The sequence below is a fragment of the Rhinoraja longicauda genome, chromosome 21 (assembly GCF_053455715.1).
Source record: "Rhinoraja longicauda isolate Sanriku21f chromosome 21, sRhiLon1.1, whole genome shotgun sequence".
Taxonomy (NCBI): domain Eukaryota; kingdom Metazoa; phylum Chordata; class Chondrichthyes; order Rajiformes; family Arhynchobatidae; genus Rhinoraja; species Rhinoraja longicauda.
The window spans coordinates 1357942-1384476 of record NC_135973.1 but is presented as its reverse complement, the minus strand read 5'-3'; the positions used below and the strand labels follow the sequence as shown (position 1 = coordinate 1384476).

The 26535-nt window shown below is 46.6% G+C and overlaps 1 protein-coding gene across 3 annotated transcripts in view; it reads left to right on the top strand.

Moving 5' to 3' along the window:
* The first annotated feature begins 1113 nt into the window (after nucleotides 1-1113).
* The window catches only part of abat (4-aminobutyrate aminotransferase), a 94051-nt gene continuing 68629 nt past the window's right edge, over nucleotides 1114-26535 (top strand). The window contains exon 1 of one of the 3 annotated variants that reach the window (XM_078417582.1): nucleotides 1114-1136. The gene's annotated coding sequence lies outside the window, so the exon portion shown is untranslated. Of the gene's footprint in view, nucleotides 1137-18537; nucleotides 18760-18982; nucleotides 19129-26535 lie in introns of those variants that run through there. The other 2 variants (XM_078417579.1, XM_078417580.1) reach the window with 2 other exon arrangements.

Sequence of the window (26535 nt, the reverse complement as noted above, 5' to 3'; positions counted from 1 at the left end):
GTTGGTGGGTATGTGGAACAAGCTGCCAGAGGAAGCTTCTTCAGTGGATACAATTACGACCTTTGAAAGACATTTGGATGGGTACATGGTAGAAAAGGTGCAGGTACAGCAGGCAGTGAAGAAAGCTAATCGCCTTCATAACGAGAGGATTTGAGTATAGGAGTAAAGAGGTCCTTCTGCAATTGTATAGGCTCTGGTGAGACCACATCTGGAGTATTGTGTGCAGTTTTGAGGAAAGACATCCTTGCTATTGAGGCAGTGCAGCGTAGGTTCACAAGGTTAATCCCCGGGATGGGGTGGGACTGTCATATGAGGAAAGAACGGAAAGACTTGGAGAGGGGATCTTATAGAGACGTATAAAATTATGAAAGGACTGGACAAGCTAGATGCAGAAAAAATGTTCCCAATGTTGGGGGAGTCCAGAACCAGGAGCCACAGTCTAAGAATAAAGGGGAGGCCATTTAAAACTGAGGTGAGAAGAAACATTTTCACCCAGAGTTGTGAATTTGTGGAATTCTTTGCCACGGAGGGCAGTGGAGGCCAATTCACTGGATGAATTTAAAAGATAGAGCTCTAGGGGCTAGTGGAATCAAGGGATATGGGGAGAAGGCAGGCACGGGTTACTGATTGTGGATGATCAGCCATGATCACAATCAATGGCGGTGCTGGCTCGAATGGCCTCCTCCTGCACCTATTTTCTATGTTTCTAAAAGGTTTAAAGGGATAGGGACCAAACTCAGGCAAATGGAACAAGCTCAGACAGATTTCTTGGCATGGATGAGTTGAGCCGAAGGGCCTGCTTCCAAGCTGGATAACTATCACTAACGTGTTGCTGCCCTTATTAATCAATGCATGTGCATACAATGCCATTGTGATCTCCAAGAGGCAGCAGCAATGCTCAAGTAATGGCACTACTGATTTCAACTTCTCACTCGCAGTACTTTGTGTCTTAAGTTGTCATTTTAATGTAAGTTTTTAACCCTAGTGTTTCTCCATTTATACTGGACATTAATAAATAGTCAGACAAATTATTTTTTTTCAGGTTCATTCTCAAGGATAGCTCTTGTCCTCTGAAGACCCTGAAAAAAAATGAGTTGTGGTGTATGCTCTCTTATGCTCTTGGTAAACTACAACAGGTAAGTCTTTGAAGTGTATGTTAGTCAAATGTACTTTAGAAATTAATTCTCATTTGCGCTAAATCAAATAATGATTACTGCCAAGGCCAGTGAGCTGTTAATCTTGTGATGTTTGAACCCCAGGTAGTTTTGCAGATTTTCTAAAGAAAGATATTGTCTGTCTTCACTATTTACAGTGCAAAGGCATAAATAAGCTTTGGAATGGTAGCTTTCGTACATAAGTAGAAAGGACAATTTCCGTGATAGGGATCCTACCACAATCATTGCAAGCACTAAAGTGCAGATCTGCAAGATCAGCACTGATTTCAGCCCATGCACCTCTGTGGAGTTATTCTAACATTTGTATTGACTTCTGGAGACATGGAATTGTGGTTGTTTAACATGCTAGACATCTGTTGGATTTGTATAAAACCAAATAATCTATTCCTGGAACACTCTCTTCGTAACCATTGTGTAGGTGGGAACTGCTGATGCTGGTTTAAACCGAAGATCGACACAAAAAGCTGGAGTAACTCAGCGGGACAGGCAGCATCTCTGGAGAGAAGGAATGGGTGACGTTTTGGGTTGAGAAGAATGGTCTCGACCCGAAACGTCACCCATTCCTTCTCTCCAGAGATGCTGCCTGTCCCGCTGAGTTGCACCAGCTTTTTGTGTCTATCTTTGTAACCATTGCTAATTTTCATGATTCCTTGATGAGCTTAGTGAAGAACATCTATAGTATATTCCATAAGTGACTGTCGCATGGCAATGCTACACCTGTTACACGAGGTGTGTGTGTGTGTGGTCGGTGATTATTAATGTGTACATTTTGCATTGTATTTGTGACGTCACAAGAGAGTGAATGATCTATAGCATTTACGTTTGTGTCAAGTCAAGTCAATTTTATTTGTATAGCACATTTAAAAACAACCCACGTTGACCAAAGTGCTGCACATCTGATTAGGAAAAAAAAAAAAAGAAACATACAGTGGCAGGCAGCCAAACACAACGGCGCGGCCATCTTCAACAAAATGTTTAACTAAAGCAGAATGGTGTCCCGCGGCCGCGCCGAACCGGGCGATGGAAGTGACGACATCACTGGGATAGAACCACATGTTTCTTCAATGCAGCTTCAGTTTTAATAATGTTGTTTCAGGCTCAATGATGATTGCCTGTCCCGCTGAGTTACTCCAGCTTTTTGTGTATATCTTTGGTTTAAACCAGCAACTGCAGTTCCTTCCTACACACAAAGACAATGGTGTACATAATTTTCTTCTGAAGGTAATAAATAAACAAAAAATAATAACCAAATTACATCCATGCCTCCTATTCCAGAATCAATCTGGAAGGAGGATTGAGAGAGAAATGACGAGCTAGCGAGTGTTTCTGTCTTGTTGGTACATGATCATTGGCAATGCAAAGCATGAATACATACTCATGGAGATGTTTTTTACGATCACGAGCACCAAAAGATCTGGCACCGAGCCATGTTTCTGTGCAGTATGATTGCTAAGTTCATTCCACAAATAACATTAGATCTGTACAAACATATTCCGGCTCGAGTCGCTTTGAGCTGCATAATCAGAGTGTGTCTTCTGCTGAATGGCTAAAGTCCATGTGCGGTGCAGGCAGATTGTGATGTCAGTCTGTGTATAGCGCTGATCACAGCCAGGGCTGCCATTCTGGAGCTCATTCATTCTCTCCTGGGATGCTGCCTGACCTGCTGAGTTACTCCAGCATTTTGTGAATAAATACCTTCGATTTGTACCAGCATCTGCCGCTATTTTCTTACACCCAAGTCCATCCAATCATTCATGCACAAACAAAATCATCAGCTACTTTCAGGTTAGTTGCAAATTAATTTATATCTGCACTTCCTCCAACCACACAGGGAGGTTGCTGCATCAACTAGAGTATTTCAAAGTTGGTAAAGTCCTCTGTTCTATGGCTGTGTGTTGTAGCTGACACTAAAGGTCTTTGTCTTGATTTCAAATACACTGCATAAACAGCTGCCTCCAGATACAAGTGTATTAATTTGATGCCCTTCTCTTGCGAGTGCTGCTGGAAGTGGGGAATAATGAGATGCCATGCAGATACGGCTGGTGTGAGAGTGAGAGAGAGAGAGAGAGAGAGGACAGGGCACTGAGCCATGTTCCGATTGAAGGGAATATATAGGGGAGATGAACACAGTCTTTCACCCAAGCTTCTTCCTTACAGCCATTAGGCTATTGAACACCACAACCTCAAATACACTCTGAACTACCTACGGTGCCCTCCATAATGTTCGGGACAAAGACCCATCATTTATTTATTTGCCTCTGTACTCCACAATTTGAGATTTGTAATAGAAAAAATCACATGTGGTTAAAGTGCACATTGTCAGATTTTAATAAAGGCCATTTTTATACATTTTGGTTTCACCATGTAGAAATTACAGCAGTGTTTATACATAGTCCCCCCATTTCAGGGCACCGTAATGTTTGGGACACAGTAATGTCATGTAAATGAAAGTAGTCATGTTTAATATTTTGTTGCATATCCTTTGCATGCAATGACTGCATGAATTCTGCGATTCATGGACATCACCAGTTGCTGGGTGTCTTCTCTGGTGATGCTCTGCCAGGCCTGTATTGCAGCCATCTTTATGCCTGTTTTGGGGGCTAGTCCCCTTCAGTTTTCTCTTCAGCATATAAAAGGCATGCTCAATTGGGTTCAGATCGGGTGATTGACTTGGCCACTCAAGAATTGACCATTTTTTATAATAATAATAATAATAATGCATTTTATTTATATAGCGCTTTTCTTATACTCAAAGACGCTTTACAGAGATTTTGAGAACATAGGGAAATGAATAAATAGATAAATAAGTAAATAAATAAATGAACAGAGAAAGGAGACAGAAGGTGAGGTGACGGTCAGTGGTTGAAGGCAGTACTGAACAGGTGAGACTTCAGCGATGTTTTGAATGTGGTGAGTGTGGAGGAGTCTCTAACGGTTTGGGGTAGTGAGTTCCATAGGGTGGGAGCAGCGATGGAGAAAGCCCTGTCCCCCCAGGATCTGAGTTTGGTCCGGATGTGTGGGGATAGGAGATTGGCAGCGGCAGAGCGGAGGGTGCAGGTGGGAGTGTGCCTGTGGAGGAGGTCGGTCAGGTAGGATGGGGCCAGGTTATGGAGGGCTTTGTAGGTTATGAGGAGGATTTTGTACTGGATTCTCTGGGGGATGGGGAGCCAGTGGAGTTTATAAAGTTTATAAAGGTTTTTACCTTTGAAAAACCCCTTTGTTGCTTTAGCAGTGTGTTTGGGATCATTGTCTTGCTGTAGAATGAACCGCCGGCCAATGAGTTTTGAGGCATTTGTTTGAACTTGAGCAGATAGGATGTGTCTATACACTTCAGAATTCATTATGCTATTACCATCAGCAGTTGTATTATCAATGAAGATAAGTGAGCCAGTACCTTCAGCAGCCATACATGCCCAAGCCATAACACCCCCACCACCATGTTTCACAGATGAGGTGGTATGCTTTGGATCTTGGGCAGTTCATTCTCTCCTCCATACTTTGCTCTTGCCATCACTCTGATATAAGTTAATCTTCGTCTCCTCTGTCCACAAGACCTTTTTCCAGAACTGTGGTTGCTCTTTTAAGTACTTCTTGGCAAACTGTAACCTGGCCATCCTATTTTTGTAGCTAACCAGTGGTTTGCATCTTGCAGTGTAGCCTCTGTATTTCTGTTCATGAAGTCTTCTGCGGACAGTGGTCATTGACAAATCCACACCTGATTCCTGAAGAGTGTTTCTGATCTGTCGGACAGGTGTTTGGGGATTTTTCTTTATTATAGAGAGAATGATTCTGTCTTCAGCTGTGGAGGTCTTCCTTGGCTAACAGTCCCTTTGCGATTAGTAAGCTCACCAGTGCTCTCTTTCTTCTTTATGATGTTCCAAACAGTTGATTTTCGTAAGCCTAAGGGTTGGCTGATGTCTCTAATAGTTTTATTCTTGTTTCTCAGTCTCATAATGGCTTCTTTGACTTTCATTGGCACAACTTTGGTCCTCGTGTTGATAAACAGCAATAAAAGTTTCTAAAAGTGATGGAAAGACTGGAGGAAAGACTGTGTGCTGAGAGCTCTCTTATACCTGCATGACAGAGTTACACCTGCATTTTGTGTCCTTTCTAGGAAGTAGGAGTATACCTTTCAGCTCTTCAAGACTACGCTGCTAGTTAACAAGATCACAGCTGATCATCTTATTAATACTCTCCCAATATTAAGATTTAAAGGTACAGTCAACCTCAGTTTTGAATTAACTTTCTGATTGAACCTTCAAACTCTCGTTGGAGAGAGTTGTAAAGATTCAGCTTCCTCTGGTTGAAGACGTTGTCCTCAATACTGAATGCCCTACTTCTTGTTCTGAAAAAACCCGGCTATAAACTCCGCTGTCAGGGAAACATTACCCCTGCATCAAGCCTCTCTAACCCTGGGAGAGTTTTGTAAGTTTCATTGAGATCTCTCATTCTTATTCTTCTCACTCATATAGTCACAGAGCTGTACCTAATGAAAACAGGCCCTTCGGCCCACCTGGTCCATGCTGACCAAGTGGGCATATTTTACTTTGTTAGGCCTATCACCCTCCACACCCTTCCTCTTTATATGTTCAAATGGTTTTTAAAAATCGTACTTACATCCACTTCTACAGCTTCCTCAGTCAATTTATTCCAGATACAGACTACCCTCTGAGTGAAAAAAATGCCCCTGCGGTCACGCTGAAATCTCTCCCTCTCACCTTAAGCCTTTGCCCTTTAGTTTTGGAATCCTCCAACCTGGGAAAAATTCACCCCTCCCCTCCGATCATGATGTTTTACTGCTGAGAGCAGCATTTTTATTTAATCGTTAATTTAACCAGTGTTAATTTTAAGGGCTTGTTGAAAGTGCATGCATACATTAACCATCAACCATGCAACGTATTATTTTTGTTTGGAGAATATTCTTCTGTTCAACATGCTTATCAGCATTTGTTTTAGATTTTCGACCAACTGAGTGGTTAGTGAGTGGCATGTTAACTACTGCTGTCTTTGCACTCCCAGAGCGCTACATTAATTTACCTCTCGCCAATTCCACTCTCAGAGGAGTAGAGATTTTCTAAATGCATGGTTGATCAGTATGTCTGCAGTGATTCAATGGTATGCCTGACAACAGACAAATATTCCATCATATTTGTGAGCTTGTATTGTTGAGATTTTATTGTTTCATCTTACTGTACATTCTACTAAATATTTGACAAGCAGTTTGCTAATTCCTTCCCGTAAGATAGAGGTGAGCTAAAATTTGCAACAAATGGAACTGATCTGTGCCCCCTGCATCTAACTGTCAGAAGAAGGGTCCCGACCCCAACATTGGGAACATGTTTCCTGCCTCTAACGTGTCCAACCCCTTAATAATCTTATACGTTTCGATAAGATCCCCTCTCATCCTTCTAAATTCCAGTGTACTAAATTCCTCGAGCTGCCAATGAAGGCAACCAGCTCCCCCTTGTCCCACCATGACCACAACACAAGTCAAGCATTTGTCCAACCTCATGACAAGTTAAGCGTTATCATACAAATGCTTAATAAACATGAATAAATGTAATCCCAGTTACTAAACGTTAGAATGGGAAATCATTAATCAATAAAGTTACTTATCAGAACGAGTACCAAAGATTATACAGGCAATTTGGCGAATCATGAAATTCATGATGTGGTTGGATAATCTTTATTCTTCGTGATGCAAGCATTAAGTGCTGGAATGTTGCACCAATGAACTCCTCTTCAACAGGGTTACCTGTTTAACTTCCATCTGCAACTCAAATTAAAGTCTTGTTGTGTTCACTGGCTGTTCGCTTCCCCCTCACTTCTCCCAATATCAATTGCTTAGGATTAAATTACCTTAGGCTTGGATAGGGTGGATGTGAAGAGGATGTTTCCACTAGTGGGAGAGTCTAGGACTAGAGGTCGTAGCCTCAGAATTAAAGGACTTTCTTTTAGGAAGATGAGGAGGAATTTCTTTAGTCAGAAGGTGGTGAATCTGTGGAATTCCTTGGCACAGAAGGCTGTGGAGGCCGTCAGTGGGTATTTTTAAGGCGGAGCTAGATAGATTCGTGATTAGTGCGGGTGCCAGGGGTTAGCAAATTAGCGAATTTGCAGATGACACAAAGCTGGGTGGCAGTGTGAACTGTGAGGAAGATGCTATGAGGTTGCAGGGTGACTTGGACAGGTTGTGTGAGTGGGCGGATGCATGGCAGATGCAGTTTAATGTGGATAAGTGTGAGGTTATCCACTATGGTGGTAAGAATAGGAAGGCAGATTATTATCTGAATGGTGTCAAGTTAGGAAAAGGGGACATACAACGTGATCTGGGTGTCCTAGTGCATCAGTAACTGAAAGGAAGCATGCAGGCAGTGAAGAAAGCCAATGGAATGTTGGCCTTCATAACAAGAGGAGTTGAGTATAGGAGCAAAGAGGTCCTTCTACAGTTGTACAGGGCCCTAGTGAGACCGCACCTGGAGTACTGTGTGCAGTTTTGGTCTCCAAATTTGAGGAAGGATATTCTTGCTATTGAGGGCGTGCAGCGTAGGTTTACTAGGTTAATTCCCAGAATGGCGGGACTGTCATATGTTGAAAGACTGGAACGACTAGGCTTGTATACACTGGAATTTAGAAGGATGAGAGGAGATCTTATCGAAACGTATAAGATTACTAAGGGGTTGGACACGTTAGAGGCAGGAAACATGTTCCCAATGTTGGGGAAGACCAGAACAAGGGGCCACAGTTTAAGAATAAGGGGTAGGCCATTTAGAACTGAGATGAGGAAAAACTTTTTCAGTCAGAGAGTTGTGAATCTGTGGAATTCTCTGCCTCAGAAGGCAGTGGAGGCCAATTCTCTGAATGCATTCAAGAGAGAGCTAGATAGAGCTCTTAAGGATGGCGGAGTCAGGGGGTATGGGGAGAAGGCAGGAACGGGGTACTGATTGAGAATGATCAGCCATGATCACATTGAATGGCGGTGCTGGCTCAAAGGGCCGAATGGCCTCCTCCTGCACCTATTGTCTATTGTCTATGGGGAGAAGACAGGAGAATGGGGTTAGGAGGGATAGATAGATCAGCCATGATGGAATGGTGGAGTAGATGTGATGGGCTGAATGGCCTAATTCTGCTCCTACCACCTATGTCCATGATCTCCATCCTGCAAGTAGGCTGTGTGTCTTTGCCAAGACTGATTAAGATGCTCCGGGCTCAGCCGGCACCTGTGGTAGAGGAACATGTGGCAACTCTCTCTCCTGCGCATTCTCACAAGGGTTGAGGCAGTCTGGACTCTAGACTACGCCATGGGAGCAGATTGAAGCTCTAAATGGAATTCAAATGGCCACCAGCTGATATCCTCATTAAACAGGTATAATTTGTCAGCAGATCATTCTACTCATTGAACAGTAAGAGGCCATGATTGAGCAACTTGTTACTCTCTGTGGACAGGGGAGATCATCCATGAGTAACTTGTAGATCTACACCAGCAAACGGGAAGCTGTTTGCTCCCATGCTTGAACAGAGAGATGCCACATACGATGGTTTCCCTCCAGAAGCAGATATACGGCCCTTTTAACATGTCCCTCGTCAGCATGACCATGTCCTCTGGACACCTGGTCCAGGTTCACTCTTCAGTTGGTCCTGCTGGTAGTTGGAGACCATCCCACCCCGGTCAAAATCTTCTCATGAGTTGTCAAGGAATCTACACAAACCGAAGAGAAAGGGAGCAGGTTCTCTGCAGCCAAACCGCAGCGTGAAGGACATTGTTGTGCCATGGTGCTAGAAGATGGAAACCCATGAAAAGCATGCATTGGGAAGATGGGCATGTACAACCTTCCTGACATTTGATGTTGCTTTATTATAGATGAGTGTTAAGACACCGGCGCTGTTAAAGTGAGCCTTCTTTTCAGGGAAATAACATTCTTCTTTGTGCAGAGATGGTCTTGCAGGCGTGAGAGCTGTTGGCAGTGTGCAGACCCTACCGTGTATCAGCGAGGAAGATTACCAATGCCATTCATGTCAGGTCAACACGCTCGAGTAAAGCCTTGATGGCTACTTGATGGTGGACATTTTCAGTTAAACTATACCAGGAATGTAAAGGACCACGTGATTCACAAGTAACTGGATCCACGCCAGGCCATCATGTTGTTTGCCCACTAACCTCTCAGGCAAAGTTCATTGCTATCTCACCCTTCGTTTTCCCTGCCTGGTCAGGACTTCCAAATTGTGGCCAGAGGAGGGACTGATATGAAAGGCAGAAGCACCAGATCAATGGCTGTCATGAGATGAGACGTGTTAGTGGTGCCTTTCACCGGTGGAGCACTCTGTCTGAACGGAGTTCAAAGGGACAGGAAGAGGATTGTGAAAAGTGATGAATCACGAAGGAGCACATGAGAATCAGTCTGAAGAAGGCCCCATAACATCACCTATCCATGTTCTCCACAGATGCTGCCTGACCCGCTGAGTTACTCCAGCACTCTGTGAAACGTCACCTATCCATGTTCTCCACAGATGCTGCCTGACCCGCTGAGTTACTCCAGCACTCTGTCTTTTTTTCTTAGTACCAATTGTTGCAGGGTGAATGAAACACTTCTACCACTTTAGTTTACAAGTTCTGTTCCATTTGAAATGGCCAATTTAATTTATGGAATGGTTTGGAATCCCATGATAGAGTTCTCATTGATGAACGATAGTTGAGTAGCCGTCACGCACCCCGGCTCACCGCCGCGGACGGAGAACGGCCCACTGAAGCTCGGTCACTGTCAGCCGATCATGGAGGACCTACCCGCAGGATGGGCATGCCCTGCTCACTACCGGCATCGACGAGATCTACGCTGTCAGGCACCAGGAGGGACGCCGAACATCGAGGCCAGACCCACCGGGGGCTGAGGTGGACGGGCCATGTCACGGAAAACAAGGGGGACCCAGCGTGGAGGGGCACCAAGATCAGGGGGGACCCAGCATGGGGGGGGGGCACCAAGATCAGGGGGGACCCAGCGTGGGGGGGGGGCACCAAGATCAGAGGGGACCCAGCGTGGGGGGGCCGCAGAGAACAGAGGGGACCCAACGTGGAGGAGTGCCAATGTTCTAGGGGCCGGAGAACCTAGGGTGATGGAGGAACTGAAGGGAATCCACATTAGGCAGGAAATGGTTTTGGGTAGACTGATGGGACTGAAGGCTGATAAATCCCAGGGCCTGATGGTCTGCATCCCAGGGTACTTAAGGAGGTGGCTCTAGAAATAGTGGAAGCATTGGAGATCATTTTTCAATGTTCTATAGATTCAGGACCAGTTCCTGTGGATTGGAGGATAGCAAATGTTATCCCACTTTTTAAGAAAGGAGGGAGCGAGAAAACAGGTAATTATAGACCAGTTAGTCTGACATCAGTGGTGGGGAAGATGCTGGAGTCAATTATAAAAGACGAAATTGCTGAGCATTTGGATAGCAGTAACAGGATCATTCCGAGTCAGCATGGATTTACGAAGGGGAAATCATGCTTGACAAATCTACTGGAATTTTTTGAGGATGTAACTAGGAAAATTGACAGGGGAGAGTCAGTGGATGTGGTGTACCTCGACTTTCAGAAAGCCTTCGACAAGGTCCCACATAGGAGATTAGTGGGCAAAATTAGAGCACATGGTATTGGGGGAAGGGTACTGACATGGATAGAAAATTGGTTGACAGACAGAAAGCAAAGAGTGGGGATAAATGGGTCCCTTTCGGAATGGCAGGCAGTGACCAGTGGGGTACCGCAAGGTTCGGTGCTGGGACCCCAGCTATTTACGATATACATTAATGACTTAGATGATGGGAATAAAAGTACCATTAGCAAATTTGCAGATGATACTATGCTGGGGGGTAGTGTGAATTGTGAGGAAGATGCAATAAGGCTGCAGGGTGACTTGGACAGGTTGTGTGAGTGGGCGGATACATGGCAGATGCAGTTTAATGTAGATAAGTGTGAGGTTATTCACTTTGGAAGTAAGAATAGAAAGGCAGATTATTATCTGAATGGTGTCAAGTTAGGAAGAGGGGATGTTCAACGAGATCTGGGTGTCCTAGTGCATCAGTCACTGAAAGGAAGCATGCAGGTACAGCAGGCAGTGAAGAAAGCCAATGGAATGTTGGCCTTCGTAACAAGAGGAGTTGAGTATAGGAGCAAAGAGGTCCTTCTACAGTTGTACCGGGCCCTGGTGAGACCGCACCTAGAGTACTGTGTGCAGTTTTGGTCTCCAAATTTGAGGAAGGATATTCTTGCTATTGAGGGCGTGCAGCGTAGGTTCACTAGGTTGATTCCCGGAATGGCGGGACTGTCGTATGTTGAAAGGCTGGAGCAATTAGGCTTGTATACACTGGAATTTAGAAGGATGAGGGGGGATCTTATTGAAACATATAAGATAATTAGGGGATTGGACACATTAGAGGCAGGAAACAAGTTTCCAATGTTGGGGGAGTCCAGAACAAGGGGCCACAGTTTAAGAATAAGGGGTAGGCCATTTAGAACGGAGATGAGGAAGAACTTTTTCAGTCAGAGAGTGGTGAAGGTGTGGAATTCTCTGCCTCAGTAGGCAGTGGAGGCCAGTTCGTTGGGTGCTTTCAAGAGAGAGCTGGATAGAGCTCTTAAGGATAGCGGAGTGAGGGGGTATGGGGAGAAGGCAGGAACGGGGTACTGATTGAGAGTGATCAGCCATGATTGCATTGAATGGTGGTGCTGGCTCGAAGGGCTGAATGGCCTACTCCTGCACCTATTGTCTATTGTCTATTGTCAAAGGGGACCCAGCGTGGGGGGGGGGGGGGGGGGGAGCACCGAGAACAAAGGGGACCCAGTGTGGAGGGGCCACCAAGAGCAAGAGGGACTTGTGGGGGGGGGGGGGGGGGGGGGGAACAAAGAAGAGACCAACAATATTTAAGGGTGCTTAGTAACTTTGCTGGTGCCTGGGGTGGCAACTTTTGTGCACTGTCTAGGCAATAAACAAAGAATGTCATTGTACCTTCAGGGTACACGTGACAGTAAACCATCTACCCTGGGCGGTGGAACTGGACCGTAACTTCCAAATTTCTATTCTGGGTAAAAAGGCCAACATTCCGCTGGACATTGTCTCACTTAATGGATCCCTCTGTATTGTTATTGTCGGCAGCTTTACATCATCTGGCGATATCAAAATCAATTGTCCACAGTGTAGCTTGTTGTGCTGACTGAGTATTTTATCACTTTGTAATTTTATGCTTCTCATATTTTTGTATCATGGATAAATCCGGTTAAGTAGCTTTATATCTTGTCTGAATTATTAATATATACAGTAAATTATTGAGGTCCCAATACGTTTATAGGGATGATTGGGGCTCCAATGATTTACTGCATACATTAACAATTCGGGTGACGAGATATATAAAACCACTGTCCAGGTTTTCTGATATGAAGACATCTGTTCCATTGTGCCAACTCTGCATCTCCTGCTTCTTCACCAGGTTCCTGACCAGGTCAGGAATTCCCATTCACTCCCATGAACTTCAACTTTATAAGTTTCTTATTCATAAGTTCTAGGAGCAGAATTAGACCATTCAGCCCATCAAGTCTACTTATTATAAAAGGACTGGACAAGCTCGATGCAGGAAAAATGTTCCCAATGTTGGGGGAGTCTCGAACCAGGGGCCACACAGTCTGAGAATAAAGGTGAGGCCATTTAAAACTGAGGTGAGAAGAAACTTTTTTCACCCAGAGGGTTGTGAATTTGTGGAATTCTCTGCCACAGAGGGCAGTGGAGGCCAATTCACTGGATGAATTTAAAAGAGAGTTAGATAGAGCTCTAGGGACTAGCAGAATCAAGGGATATGGGGAGAAGGCACACACAGGTTACTGATTGTGGATGATCAGCCATGATCACAATGAATGGCGGTGCTGGCTCGAAGGGCGTAATGACCTCCTCCTGCACCTATTTTCTATGTTTCTATTACTCCACCTTGCAATCATGGCTTAGATTGGATTGAATGCCTTCTCCAAAACTAACAAACACCAATATCCCATCTAATTTCTGCAAGAAGGTCACTGATGTGATACGTTAATTGTTTCTCTCTTTAATGTTCAATTGTCCACTGACCTCCGCTTCTGTACAAGATACTCTACAAACTGAAGAAGGGCCCCAATCAGAAACGTCACATATCCTTGTTCTCCAGAGATGCTGTCTGTTCCACTGAGTTACTCCAGCACTTTGTGTCTTTTTTTCTCTACAAACTCCTTGTATTTAAAAATAATCAATCAGATTCCTCAGGAGTGACCAACCACGCACCAACTCATAATAGTTATTAGTTCAGTTTATTGTCACGTGTACCGAGGTACAGTGAAAAGCTTTTGTTTCGTACTAACCAAAATAAGTCAGCAGAAATACAATACATGATTACAATCGATTCATTTACAGTGTACAGATACATGATAAGGGAATAATGTTTCGTGCAAGGTAAATCCAGCAAAGTCTGATCAAGGATAGTCCGAGGGTCACCAATGAGGTAAATGGTAGTTCAGCACTGCTCTCTGTTTGTGGTAGAATGGTTCAGTTGCTTGATAAGAAATTTAGGAATAAAAAAGGAACAATGATTGGATTATATCATTGCCAGTATGATCTCGAGGAACAGATACACAGGCACATCACGGAAAAATGTAAGAACAACAGGATAATTGTAGTAGGGAAAAAAACTGCAGATGTTGGTTAAAATCGAAGGTAGACACACAATGCTGGAGTAACTCAGCAGGTCTTGCAGCATCTCTGGAGAGAAGGAATGGGTGACGTTTCGGGTCGAGACCCTTCTTCAGACTGATGTCAGGGGAGGGGGTGGGACAAAGGTAATTACAGTGGTTGATTTTAACTTCCCTAATGTTGTCTGGCACCCATGTTGTCCGGCAGAATTTGTAAAAGTGCCAAAAATATTAGATGAAAGAATATGTGGACGGTACAACTAGGGAAAGGGTTGTAGTGAACCAAGTGCTGGGAAATGAGCCTGGTCAGATGATCGAAGTGTCACTGAGGGAAGCATGTTGGGAACAGTGATCATAATTATTTATTTATTTAGAGATACAGCGCGGAAACAGGCCCTTCGGCCCACCGAGTCCGCGCCGCCCAGCGATCCCCGCACATTAACACTATCCTACACCCACACTAGGGACAATCTTTACATTTACCCAGTCAATTAACCTACATACCTGCACGTCTTTGGAGTGTGGGAGGAAACCGAAGATCTCGGAGAAAACCCACGCAGGTCACGGGGAGAACTTACAAACTCCGTACAGACGGCGCCCGTAGTTGGGATCGGATCTGAGTCTCCGGCGCTGCATTCGCAGTAAGGCAGCAACTCTACCGCTGCGCCACCGTAAGGATAAGACTGATCTACGAGTGAAGGTGCTACGTTGAGGCAGGATAGTTACAAGGGTATTGGCCGGGAACCTGGGAGAGTAGATGAGGCATAGATGCTTGGGGATAAACCAACATCTGACATGTGGGAGCATTAAAGGGCAGCTGGTTGAAGCTCAGCACCAGCATATTCCTATAAAGGATGACAACTTCAAGAACCCTGGATGACAAACGATATTGTAAGTTTGATCAAAAAGAAGTGTCTTGTCAGGTTAACGAAGTTGAAATCGGACAAGGCTTTTGAGGAATATAAAGGAAGCAGGAAAGAACTTATGTAGCAAATTATTCAGGGAGCTAAAGGGGCCCATGACATACCCTTAGCAAGGTGTTGGCCTTCGTAACAAGAGGAGTTGAGTATAGGAGCAAAGAGGTCCTTCTACAGTTGTACCGGGCCCTGGTGAGACCGCACCTGGAGTACTGTGTGCAGTTTTGGTCTCCAAATTTGAGGAAGGATATTCTTGCTATGGAGGGCGTGCAGCGTAGGTTCACTAGGTTAATTCCCGGAATGGCGGGACTGTTGTATGTTGAAAGGCTGGAGCGATTGGGCTTGTATACACTGGAATTTAGAAGGATGAGGGGGGATCTTATTGAAACATATAAGATAATTAGGGGATTGGACACATTAGAGGCAGATAACATGTTCCCAATGTTGGGGGAGTCCAGAACAAGGGGCCACAGTTTAAGAATAAGGGGTAGGCCATTTAGAACGGAGATGAGGAAGAACTTTTTCAGTCAGAGGGTGGTGAAGGTGTGGAATTCTCTGCCTCAGAAGGCAGTGGAGGCCAGTTCGTTGGATGCTTTCAAGAGAGAGCTGGATAGAGCTCTTAAGGATAGCGGAGAGAGGGGGTATGGGGAGAAGGCAGGAACGGGGTACTGATTGAGAGTGATCAGCCATGATCGCATTGAATGGCGGTGCTGGCTCGAAGGGCTGAATGGCCTACTCCTGCACCTATTGTCTATTAAGGAGAATCACAAGGTATTGGTGTATTAAACGTAAAGGGTAGGTCCACTCAAGGACAAAGGAGGGAATCAATGCCTGCAGCCAGAGTGGGTGAGCTCCTAAATGGGAAGGACCTGGATGATGGTGAGATCAGAGAGGGTTATGTTGATATTCAAGGGCATGTTGATATCAAGAAGGAGATGTTACATCCGCTGGAGGACTTAAGGTGGATAAGTCCCCAGGGCCTGATGGAATTTATCCCAGGATACTGAGGGAAGCAAGACAGGAGATTGCTGGCGTTGACCAATATCTTTGTATCTGCCCTCGCCACAGGCAAGGTTGCAGACGTCTGGAGAAGATGTTTCCACTAGTGGGAGAGTCTAGTCTCAGAAGGTCATAGCCTCAGAATTAAAGGACATTCTTTTAGGAGGGAGATGAGGGGGAGTTTCTTTAGTCAGAGGGTGGTGAATCTGTGGGATTCTTTGCCACAGAAAGCTGTGGAGGCCACAAGTCAGTGGATATTTTTAAGGCAGAATTAGATAGATTCTTGATTAGTGCGGGTGTCAGGGGTTATGGGGAGAAGGCAGGAGAATGGGGTTAGGAGGGAGAGATAGATCAGCCATGATTGAATGTCGAAGTGGACTCGATGGGCCGAATGGACTAATTATACTCCTATAGCTTGTGGATTTGGCACCCATTGACTGTGCAGAGTCCGTGTGACCACTCAATGCGAATCGCGAATCATCTATCGTGGAACATTGCAGCCCTTGCTTAAAATAAGTAACAGAGATAACTGTAGCAATAAAATAACTTCAGAGATCCTTCAACCTTGGTGATCTCCAGATCAACAGTGTGCATTACAAAATGACTTGCACATTATTTTACAAACAATTAACAGAAATGTAAAATTTAGTCCAATATGTCCATATTTGTTTAGAAGGATTGGTTGGCATCATGTCTAAATGGATGAACAGGTTGCAATGGAGTTACTGACACACTTGAGAGTTTGTTGGTTAATGAACTTTCCAAAAAGCCAGTATAGTTTCTTCCCAGCTGTTATCAGGCAACTGAATCATCCCACCACAACCAGAGAGCAGTCTTGAACTACGAAGGTAGACACGAAATGCTGGAGTAACTCAGCGGGACAGGCAGCATCTCTGGAGAGAAGGAATGGGTGACATTTTGGGTCGAGACCCTTCTTCAGACTTATGTAGTCCTGAACTACTATCTACCTCATTGGTCCTCGGACTATCTTTGATTGGACTTTACTGTATTTGCACTAAATGTTATTCCCTATACACTGTAAATGGCTCGATTGTAATCATATATCATCATTCTACTGACTGGTTTCCACGCTACGAAAGCTTTTCACTGTACCTCGGTACACGTGACAATAAACTGAACTGTACAGGCACTTGGCATGTGTAGATACAAGGCTCTGGTAGCCAGAAGCAGTCTGTGTACTGCCTTGTTGGTACGGGAATGCGCCCAAAAATGTAATGGTCCTTTATACAAAACTGATGGTGTTAAGGTCATAAGCGATAGGAGTAGAATTAGGCCATTCGGCCCATCATGTCTACTCCGCCATTCAATCATGACTGATCTATCTCTCCCTCCTAACCCCATTCTCCTGCCTTCTCCTCATAACCTCTGACACCCGCACTAATCAAGAATCTATCTATCTCTGCCTTAAAAATACCCATTGACTTGGCCTCCACAGCCTTCTGTGGCAAAGAATTCCACAGATTCACCACCCTCTGACTAAAGAAATCTCTCCACATCTCCTTCCTAAATGAATGTCCTTTAATTCTGAGGCTGTGACCTCTAGTCCTAGACTCTCCCACTAATGGAAACATCCTCTCCATCCCAGCCTTCCACTATTCTGTATGTTTCAATGAGGTCCCCCCTCATCCTTCCAAAGGCCTCAGAGATCCAGAATGATTGTGATACCATGGGTGCAGAAAGGAGAACTTCTCCTGTGGGAGAACCTAGAATTAGGGATCTCTGAGTGGAATTGAGACGTTTCGTAAAATCGATCTATTGATTTCTTTTCTCTCTGAGGTTTCTGAGCCTTTGTCATCCTCTTCCTTAAAAGGTTGTGAAAGCAGAGTTTTTGAATGTTTTGTTTAAGAGTGAGGTGGACAGATACTTGAGAAGTCATGGGATAGACACACGAGAACTGAGAGCTGAGGTTAACATTAGGTCAGCCACCATCTCATGAAGTGTTGGGACAGGCTTGAGGCCTGTTCTTCCTCCTAATTCGATGTTCGGAATGGAAACCCACCATCGATGGGATCTACAGAGAGTGGTGGACACTGCCTGGCCCATCACGGGTACTGGCCTCCCCACCCCACACTGCCCCCCCCCCCCCCCCCCACCATCGAAAGAATCTGCAGGAGGCACTGCCTCAAAAAGGCAGCCAGCATCATCAGAGACGCTCACCCCCCTGGCCACACTCTCACTGACCCACACCACCCTGGCCACACTCTCACTGACCCACACCACCCTGGCCACACTCTCACTGACCCACACCACCCTGGCCACACTCTCACTGACCCACACCACCCTGGCCACACTCTCACTGACCCACACCACCCTGGCCACACTCATCTCGCTGCTACCATGGGGTAGAAGGTACAGGAGCCTGAAAACTGACCTCCAGGTTCAAGAACAGCTTCTTCCCAACAACATCAGGCTGTTGAACACCGCACAACACTGACCTCAGCAACCGTGATCTTCTGTGGACCGTGTCTTTGGCTGCACTACCTACTTGTGTTGTGGACTTATACGGGGGAGGGTTATTAATGAATTGTATTGATCATTATGTATTTATCTGTGTGTTACTGCATTCACGGACCAGGTAACTTTAAGCAAGTACGAATTTCTTTCGTGGGTGAGTTACTCCGGCACTTTGTATCTTTCCTCGGTTAACCGGCATCTGCAGTTCCTTGTTGCTTCTGTAAGATTGCCATCCATGGTTGAGCCGCTGGTACAGACGACAATGAAGCACTGAGACGACAATGAAGCAGGGCAGTGTTGCAATGCACTGACGCGTTGTCGTTGTGACATCGCTTCCCTGCCAGTCAGTCCCTGTGCTGTTGATCGCTCCATGTGGCCGGGACTGTTTCATGTCGCCAGCCGCCGGCAAGGCTCAGCTTCAGGGGGGAGCGGGGGGGAGAAACGGACCGTTCTTCTACTGGAGGCGATCGATTTGATGTTAGAGAGCAGAGCCTTGTGGGGCTAAGAGGCAAGTCTTACTATCTCTGTGTGTGTGACTGTCTTTGTGTGTGTGAGTATGTGTCTTTGTGTGAGTGTGTGGGTATGTGTGTGTGTGTGGGGTGAGTGTGTGTGGGGTGTGTGTGTGTGGGGGGTGTGTGTGTGGGGTGTGTGTGTGAGTATGTGTGTGTGGGGGTGGGGGGGTGTGTGTGTGGGGGTGGGGGGGTGTGTGTGTGGGGGTGTGTGTCAGTGTCCGCGGGCCCGGGACGCCCACTCTCACGCTTGGCTGACCGCGGCAGCTAATGATTGAAAGGCAGGACGTACAATAACCGCTGTTGTCGCAGCTCCTCACAGCTCCCGCGGCCGCCACTGCTGATTCACAGCCGCGGCTCCTCGCCAGGTAAGTACCGGCTCCACCAGCTCCACCGGCTCCACCAGCTCCAGCGCCCAGTGCTACCCGCACCCACCACACCCGCCGAGCCTGGCCGCACCGCCACCCACACCCACTCCACACCCCACCCCTCCACACCCGCACCCCCCCCCCCCCCACACACACACACACCGCACCCACAGCCCCCCACACTCGCCGAGCCTGGCCGCACCGCCACCGGGCAGCGGGTAATGGACACCGGGCGCGGATGTCCACAAGTGCCCGCTGCTTGTGCCAAGCTCCCTTGTGTAACGAGACCAGACACCGGGCACTATGTGCAGCGGGGAGCGGGGTCAAGCTCCAGTGTGTGGACACACCGGGCACTATGCACACCGGGCACACCGGGCACCGGGCGCTTCCCGCACACTGACCTCCCCGTGCAGCGCTGCTGGCCGTGTACGTATGAGAGGCGGCCGGAGAGGGTCGCTCGTCACCTTGGTGTTGCCCGGCCGGCAGACACGGCCAGCATCTCCACACCCCCCACCCCCCCCCCCCCCCCCCACACACACACACCCCACCCCCCCCCCACACACACACACACCCCACCCCCCCACACACACACACACCCCACCCCCCCACACACACACACACCCCACCCCCCCCCCCACACACACACACCCACCCCACCCCCCCCCCCCCCCACACACACACACACACACCCCCCCCCCCCCCCACCACACACACACACCCACCCCACCCCCCCCCCCCCCCCCACACACACACACACACCCCCCCCCCCCCACCACACACACACGCCCGGTGCGGTCTCGGCGGGGAACGGCGCGGCGCCGTGACCGTCTTGGCAACTGTGTCCCTGTCATGCCTTTTGTCAAAGACATCGGTGGTCGTAGGGATGGGGATTGTCGAGCAGAGATTGCATGTGTGTGAGTGTGTGTGTTGCCAATACACACAGAGCGCTGGTCACAGATGTGTGAGTGTGTGTGTGAGAGAGAGAGAGAGAGTGTGTGTGTGTCAGTGTGTGTCAGTGTGTGTGTGAGTGTGGTTCCCAGTCAGGCTTGTTTACTGGAGGCGTGCAGCATCACATCATGGTCTCAACGCCATCAGAATCATTTGGACTTTAGATCAACACCAAGTGCTCTTTAGCAAACACCCAGGACCCCCGAGAATCGCCGAGGAGACAAAGAACTAAAGATGCCGGTTTACACCGAAGATAGGTGACGTTTCACAGAGTGCTGGAGTAACTCAGCGGGTCAGGCAGCATCTTGAGATAAACGATGGGTGACATCTCAGGTCGGTTCTAAAGAAATGTCCCGATGTTTCCACTACTGCGAGAGTCTAGGACTAGAGGTCACAGCTTCAGAATTAAAGGACGTTCTTTTAGGAAGGAGATGAGAAATGTCTTTGGTCAGAGGGCGGTGAATCTGTGGAATTCTTTGCCAGAGAAGGCTGTGGAGGCCAAGTCAGTGGATATATTTAAGGCAGAGATAGATAGATTCTTGATTAGTTATGGGGAGAAGGCAGGAGAATGGGGTTAGGAGGGAGAGATAGATCAGCCATGATTAAATGGTGGAGTAGACTTGATGGGCCGAATAGCCTAATTCTACGCCTATCTCTTATGATGAAAATGTCACCCATCGCTTATCTCCACAGATGCTGCCTGACCCGCTGAGTTTCACACCTTAACTTCAGGGCCAACATTATCCCTTTCTATGACTTCCTTTGAAACGTACAAATTTATGGTGACTCCCTTCTCAAAGACAATAGGTGCAGGAGGAGACCATTCGGCCCTTCGAGCCAGCACCGCCATTCAATGTGATCATGGCTGATCATTCCCAATCAGTACCCCGTTCCTGCCTTCTCCCCATACCCCCTGACTCCGCTATCCTTAAGAGCTCTATCCAGCTCTCTCTTGAATGCATTCAGAGAATTGGCCTCCACTGCCTTCTGAGGCAGAGAATTCCACAGATTCACAACTCTCAGACTGAAAAAGTTTTTCCTCATCTCAGTTCTAAATGGCTACCCCTTATTCTTAAACTGTGGCCCCTTGTTCTGGACTCCCCCAACATTGGGAACATGTTTCCTGCCTCTAACGTGTCCAACCACTTAATAATCTTATATGTTTCGATAAGATCTCCTCTCATCCTTCTAAATTCCATGGATACAAGCCTAGTAGCTCCAGTCTTTCAACATATGATAGTCCCGCCATTCCGGGAATTAACCTAGTAAACCTATGCTGCACGCCCTCAATAGCAAGAATATCCTTCCTCAAATTTGGAGACCAAAACTGCACACAGTACTCCAGGTGCGGTCTCACTAGGACCCTGTACAACTGCAGAAGGACCTCTTTGCTCCTATACTCAACTCCTCTTGTTATGAAGGCCAACATTCCATTGGCTTTCTTCACTGCCTGCTGTACCTGCATGCTTCCTTTCAGTGACTGATACACTAGGACACCCAGATCTCGTTGTACGTCCACCAACACTTCCACCATCTTAATGATCCAAGATAAAGCCGAGTAGTGACTGCATATCTTCTCAAAACACTCTCCTGATGTACTTAAGGTAGACACAAAATGCTAGAGTAACACAGCGGGTCAGGCAGCAAGTCTGGAGAACATGGATAGGTGACGTTTCACAGAGTGCTGGAGTAACTCAGCGGGTCAGGCAGCATCTGTGGAGAACATGGATAGGTGTCGTTTCACAGAGTGCTGGAGTAACTCAGCGGGTCAGGCAGCATCTGTGGACAACATGGATAGGCGGCACAGTGGCGCAGCGGTAGAATTGCTGCCTTACAGTGAATTCAGCGCCGGAGACTCAGGTTCGATCCTGACTACGGGCATTGTCTGTATGGAGTGTACGTTCTCCCCGTGACCTGCGTGGGTTTTCTCCGAGATCTTCGGATTCCTCCCACACTCCAAAGACGTGCAGGTTTGTAGGTTAATTGTGGGTAAAATGTAAAAATTGTCCCTAGCGTGTGTAGGATGGTGTTAGTGTGTGGGTATCGCTGGGCGGCGCGGACTCGATGGGCCGAAGGGCCTGTTTCCACGCTGTATCTCTAAATCTAAAAAAAATCTTTAAAAAAATCATGCTAATGAACAGCAATGCAAAGCGAGGTTTACTGCCAAATAAGCCAGACTCACAGCAGAAGGGCACGGATAGGTGACGCTCCGGGTCGGGCACTTCCTCCCAACATAGAACTAATGTGAATGAGTGACCAGTGACCGGTGTGGACTTAATATGCCAAAGGGCCTGTTTCCACGCTCTCAGACCATGCAAGCTTACCATCCGTGTTGAAAACAAATAGAGACTGCATCCTTAGCATCAGACAGGTCCCGACCTGAAACGTCACCTATCCATGTTCTCCCCAGATGCTGCCTGACCCGCTGAGTTACTCCAGCACTCTGTGAAACGTCACCTATCCATGTTCTCCACAGATGCTGCCTGACCCACTGAGTTACTCCAGCACTCTGAAACGTCACCTACCCATGTTCTCCACAGATGCTGCCTGACCCACTGAGTTACTCCAGCACTCTGTGAAACGTCACCTATCCATGTTCTCCACAGATGCTGCCTGACCCACTGAGTTACTCCAGCACTCTGTGAAACGTCACCTATCCATGTTCTCCACAGATGCTGCCTGACCCGCTGAGTTACTCCAGCACTTTGTATCTTTTTTTCAAGAGGAAAATAAAGAGTACTGGGCCTGTACTCACTGGAGTTTAGAAGAATGAGGGGGGCCTCATTGAAACATACAAAATAGTGAAGGCTTGGATCGAGTGGATGTGGAGAGGATGTGTCCTCTTGTGGGAGAGACCAGGACTTGAGGAAGGAGATGAGGAGACATTTCTTTAGTCAGAGGGCGGTGAATCTGTGGAATTCACTGCCACAGATGGCTGTGGAAGCCAAGTCAGTGGATATATGTAAGGCAGAGATAGATAAATTCTTGATTAGTGCGGGTGTCAGAGGTTATGGGGAGAAGGCAGGAGAATGGGGTTAGGAGGGAGAGATAGATCAGCCATGATTGAATGGCGGAGTAGACTTGATGGGCCGAATGGCCTAATTCTACTCCTATCCTTGATGACCTTATGTCCTTAAAGTATAAGTTGTTCACAGGCAGAGTACTGTGTACAATTCTCATCTGCACCCTAAGGAAAGGATGTAATGGAACTGGAGAAGGTGCAGAATCTATTTGAGATTGCGGCCAGGGTCAGAGAATTGTCGTTATGGGGAAAGACTGACGGCAGTCAGAAAGAAATGAATTCCCATGGCCTGAGAAGGTTGTGTAAACAGTTTATGTGCGCTGTCTTTTTTTCTTCACAACTGAACGTGTATTTGCAATGCCTTATTCCAAGCATTCTGTGAAGAGTTCCTGTTCCTTCTGTCAATGGGGCCGGTGTTAACTTCACCACAACACTCACTCAGGTGCTGGGTTCCCCAGTGGACCCTTGCCAATTCCACATTGTGAACTGTTATTTATTTGTGCGCTTCTCTTTGGTATGTGGGACCTATTGAGCCACAAACCGCTGTCATCAGCCTCCCCATCCTGCGTAACTGGTTTATTGTGACCGCTGAGGTATCGCCCAAGATTTTTCAGTGGATGGATAGACATCAACAACTTTCCCAAATCCCGCCCCAGTCATTCCTTCTCCCCGCTCCTGTCCAGCAAAAGTTACAGAAGTCTGCAAGCACGCGCCACTAGACAGGAATAGTTTCCTCCCCTCTGTTATCAGACTTCTGAATGGTCCTTCCATGAGCTAGGACCATTGCAATGTCCCGTTGTGGACATTGGACTTTGTCTCTGGAGCTGATGCGCTACAATGCTGACAACTATATTCTGCACTCTGTATCTTCCCCTTTGCTCTACCTATTGTACTTGAGTTTGACTTGATTGTATTTATGAGTAGTATTATCTAATCTGTTTGGATAGCATGCAAGACAAAGCTTTTCATTGTACCAGGGCACGCATGGCAATAATAAACCTAATCCTTGTAATATTCCAGGCATTCACATTATCCTCTTAATTGCAGCATATAAGGACGTTATTTATGTGCACATGCTACATATTAAAAAATGACTAATTCCTTTGAAATCATCTTGCTTTAGAAATCACTGCACCATGCTAAAACAAAGCAACAGCCTCACATCTTCCCTCAGAGTTTGAATCTTATTGCCTCTTCACAAATCATTGTTTTTCTTCTTCTAAATTCTTCCTTGGTTTTGAAATCCTCCATTAGAATTAATCTCTGCTCCTAAGAGGTAAAAACAAGCATATCCTGAGGTCCAAATGAGAATCTACGTTGCTTTATACTCAAGAAGGACATATCTGATCTACATTTGAATGATTTGAATAGGCCTGTCACTTTACCAATGTCAATGTGCACATCAGTTGGTTATCTTTGTATTTGGTGATTTCAAACCGAAACACAAAATCCTGTTTTCTTCTCCACTTCCGGGGCGATAGTGGCTCGGCCATTAGAGTCGCTGCCTCACAGCGCCAGGGACCCACGTTTAGTGGTTGCCAACTTCCTCACTCCCAAATAAGGGACAAAGGGTGACGTCACCACCCCACGCCCCACGTGATCTCACCCAGCCAGCGGCCACGTGCTCCCGCTCCACCAATGGTGGCCGCTCGGACCGGGAGGCGGGTTGCTACGCAACATCCATTCGGCGAACACACTCGGCCCCTGTTCCCCGAACACACTCCGTTAGCCTACGCTGTTTGGGCCTAGTGTCCGGGTCTACAGCGTCCGGGCCTAATACGGGACAAGGGGGGTCCCTTATGGGACAACAATTTAGCCCAAAATATGGGATGTCCCGGCTAATACGGGACAGTTGGCTATCCTACCCTGGTTCGACCCTGACCTCGGATGCTGTCTGTGTGGCCATGAGGGGTTCCACTTGATGCTCCAGTTTCCTCTCGCACTTGGCATTTTAACTGTGTTTCATTCTGGGGAAAGAAAACAATTCTCATTGTAACACACGAGGTCTTGCAATTAGATTCCGAGGTTTAATCATTCCAGGCAATTCCAATCTTGTGCAGCACAAATTATTTTGTGGAATAATGAGAGGTTGATTTTGAAATGAAAATGGTTTGCAACAGTTGATAATGGAGAAAATGTAAGAGCTGCTTTAGTTGCGATTTTCCAGGCGGCTGGCATGTTGCTTGACAATCCGTAACATCTAATTATTGGATCATCTGTGCCAAGGCTCCCAGTAACAAACATGGAAGAGGAACTAATGGAAGGTCACTCACACCCTCAAGCATGTTTAGTCATTCAGTAAAATAATGCCTGAACTGTATTCAGTTCCTTCTGGTAATTTTTATTCTATAACTCTTAATGCCCTCACTTAACAAAAATGTGTTGATATCAGTTAGAATCTCTCTGTCAACATCTTTTCGTGAGGGTGCTTCCCAGATCTCTACTATTCGTGGTGAGATGATGTGCTTTTTGACTTTGCTCTTAAATCCTCTCATTCTTTTGCCCTCTTGATTGGAGCAAGTCGCTAGATCAGAGGAAATGGGTTCTCTCTATCCAAAACACAGCTACGTCTTTTACAGGATCTCTTGTGAATTTACCCCCAAATCAATGGATTACAGGCTTAATTAAAGCGTCTTTCCCTTTATAATTTATCCTTCTCGTCCCATTATCATTTTGTGTTGTTCATCTTGCAAAATGAATGCGGGCTGGGACATTCAGATCTCCAGGAGTTGTTCACACGGGCAACCACTGCCAAGTGCGGGACACAATAGACAATAGACAATAGGTGCAGGAGGAGGCCATTCGGCCCTTTGAGCCAGCACCGCCATTCAATGTGATCATGGCTGATCATTCTCAATCAGTACCCCCGTTCCTGCCTTCTCCCCATACCCCCTGACTCCGCTATCCTTAAGACACGGATCAGGCCATCTCTACCTTGAACCATTTGTCCTTCCACAGCTGGATTCAAGGACAGGTACAGATGTTTGAAAACACACACCTCCAGGTTCAGAGGCAGTTTCTTCCCAGCTGTTATCTGCTAACTGAATGGTCCTCACATCGGCTGGAGGGGGCGGTCCTGACCTCCCATCTACCTCATTACAGCATGGAAACAGGCCCTTCAAGCCCAACTCATCCATGCCAATCAATGTGTCCCATCTAAGCTAGTCCCAACTGCCTGCAATTTGTCCATTTTCCTCTCAACCTTTCCAATCCAGGTAGCCGTGTACTGTGTGGTGTCGACGTGTGGTGTGGTGTGGTGTGGTGTATTGCTGTTATTGGTTGTGCTTCCTGTCAACAATGTAACCACCAGCAGACTTTCCTTCTGTTGTCCACAATGAGCCGCTGTGACACAGTGAGATAGGTGAGATCTGGTGGGAACTTCATTCATTTCCATAGTGCACAAAGATGTTGAAGTGGACAGTGATCTCTCAATCGTG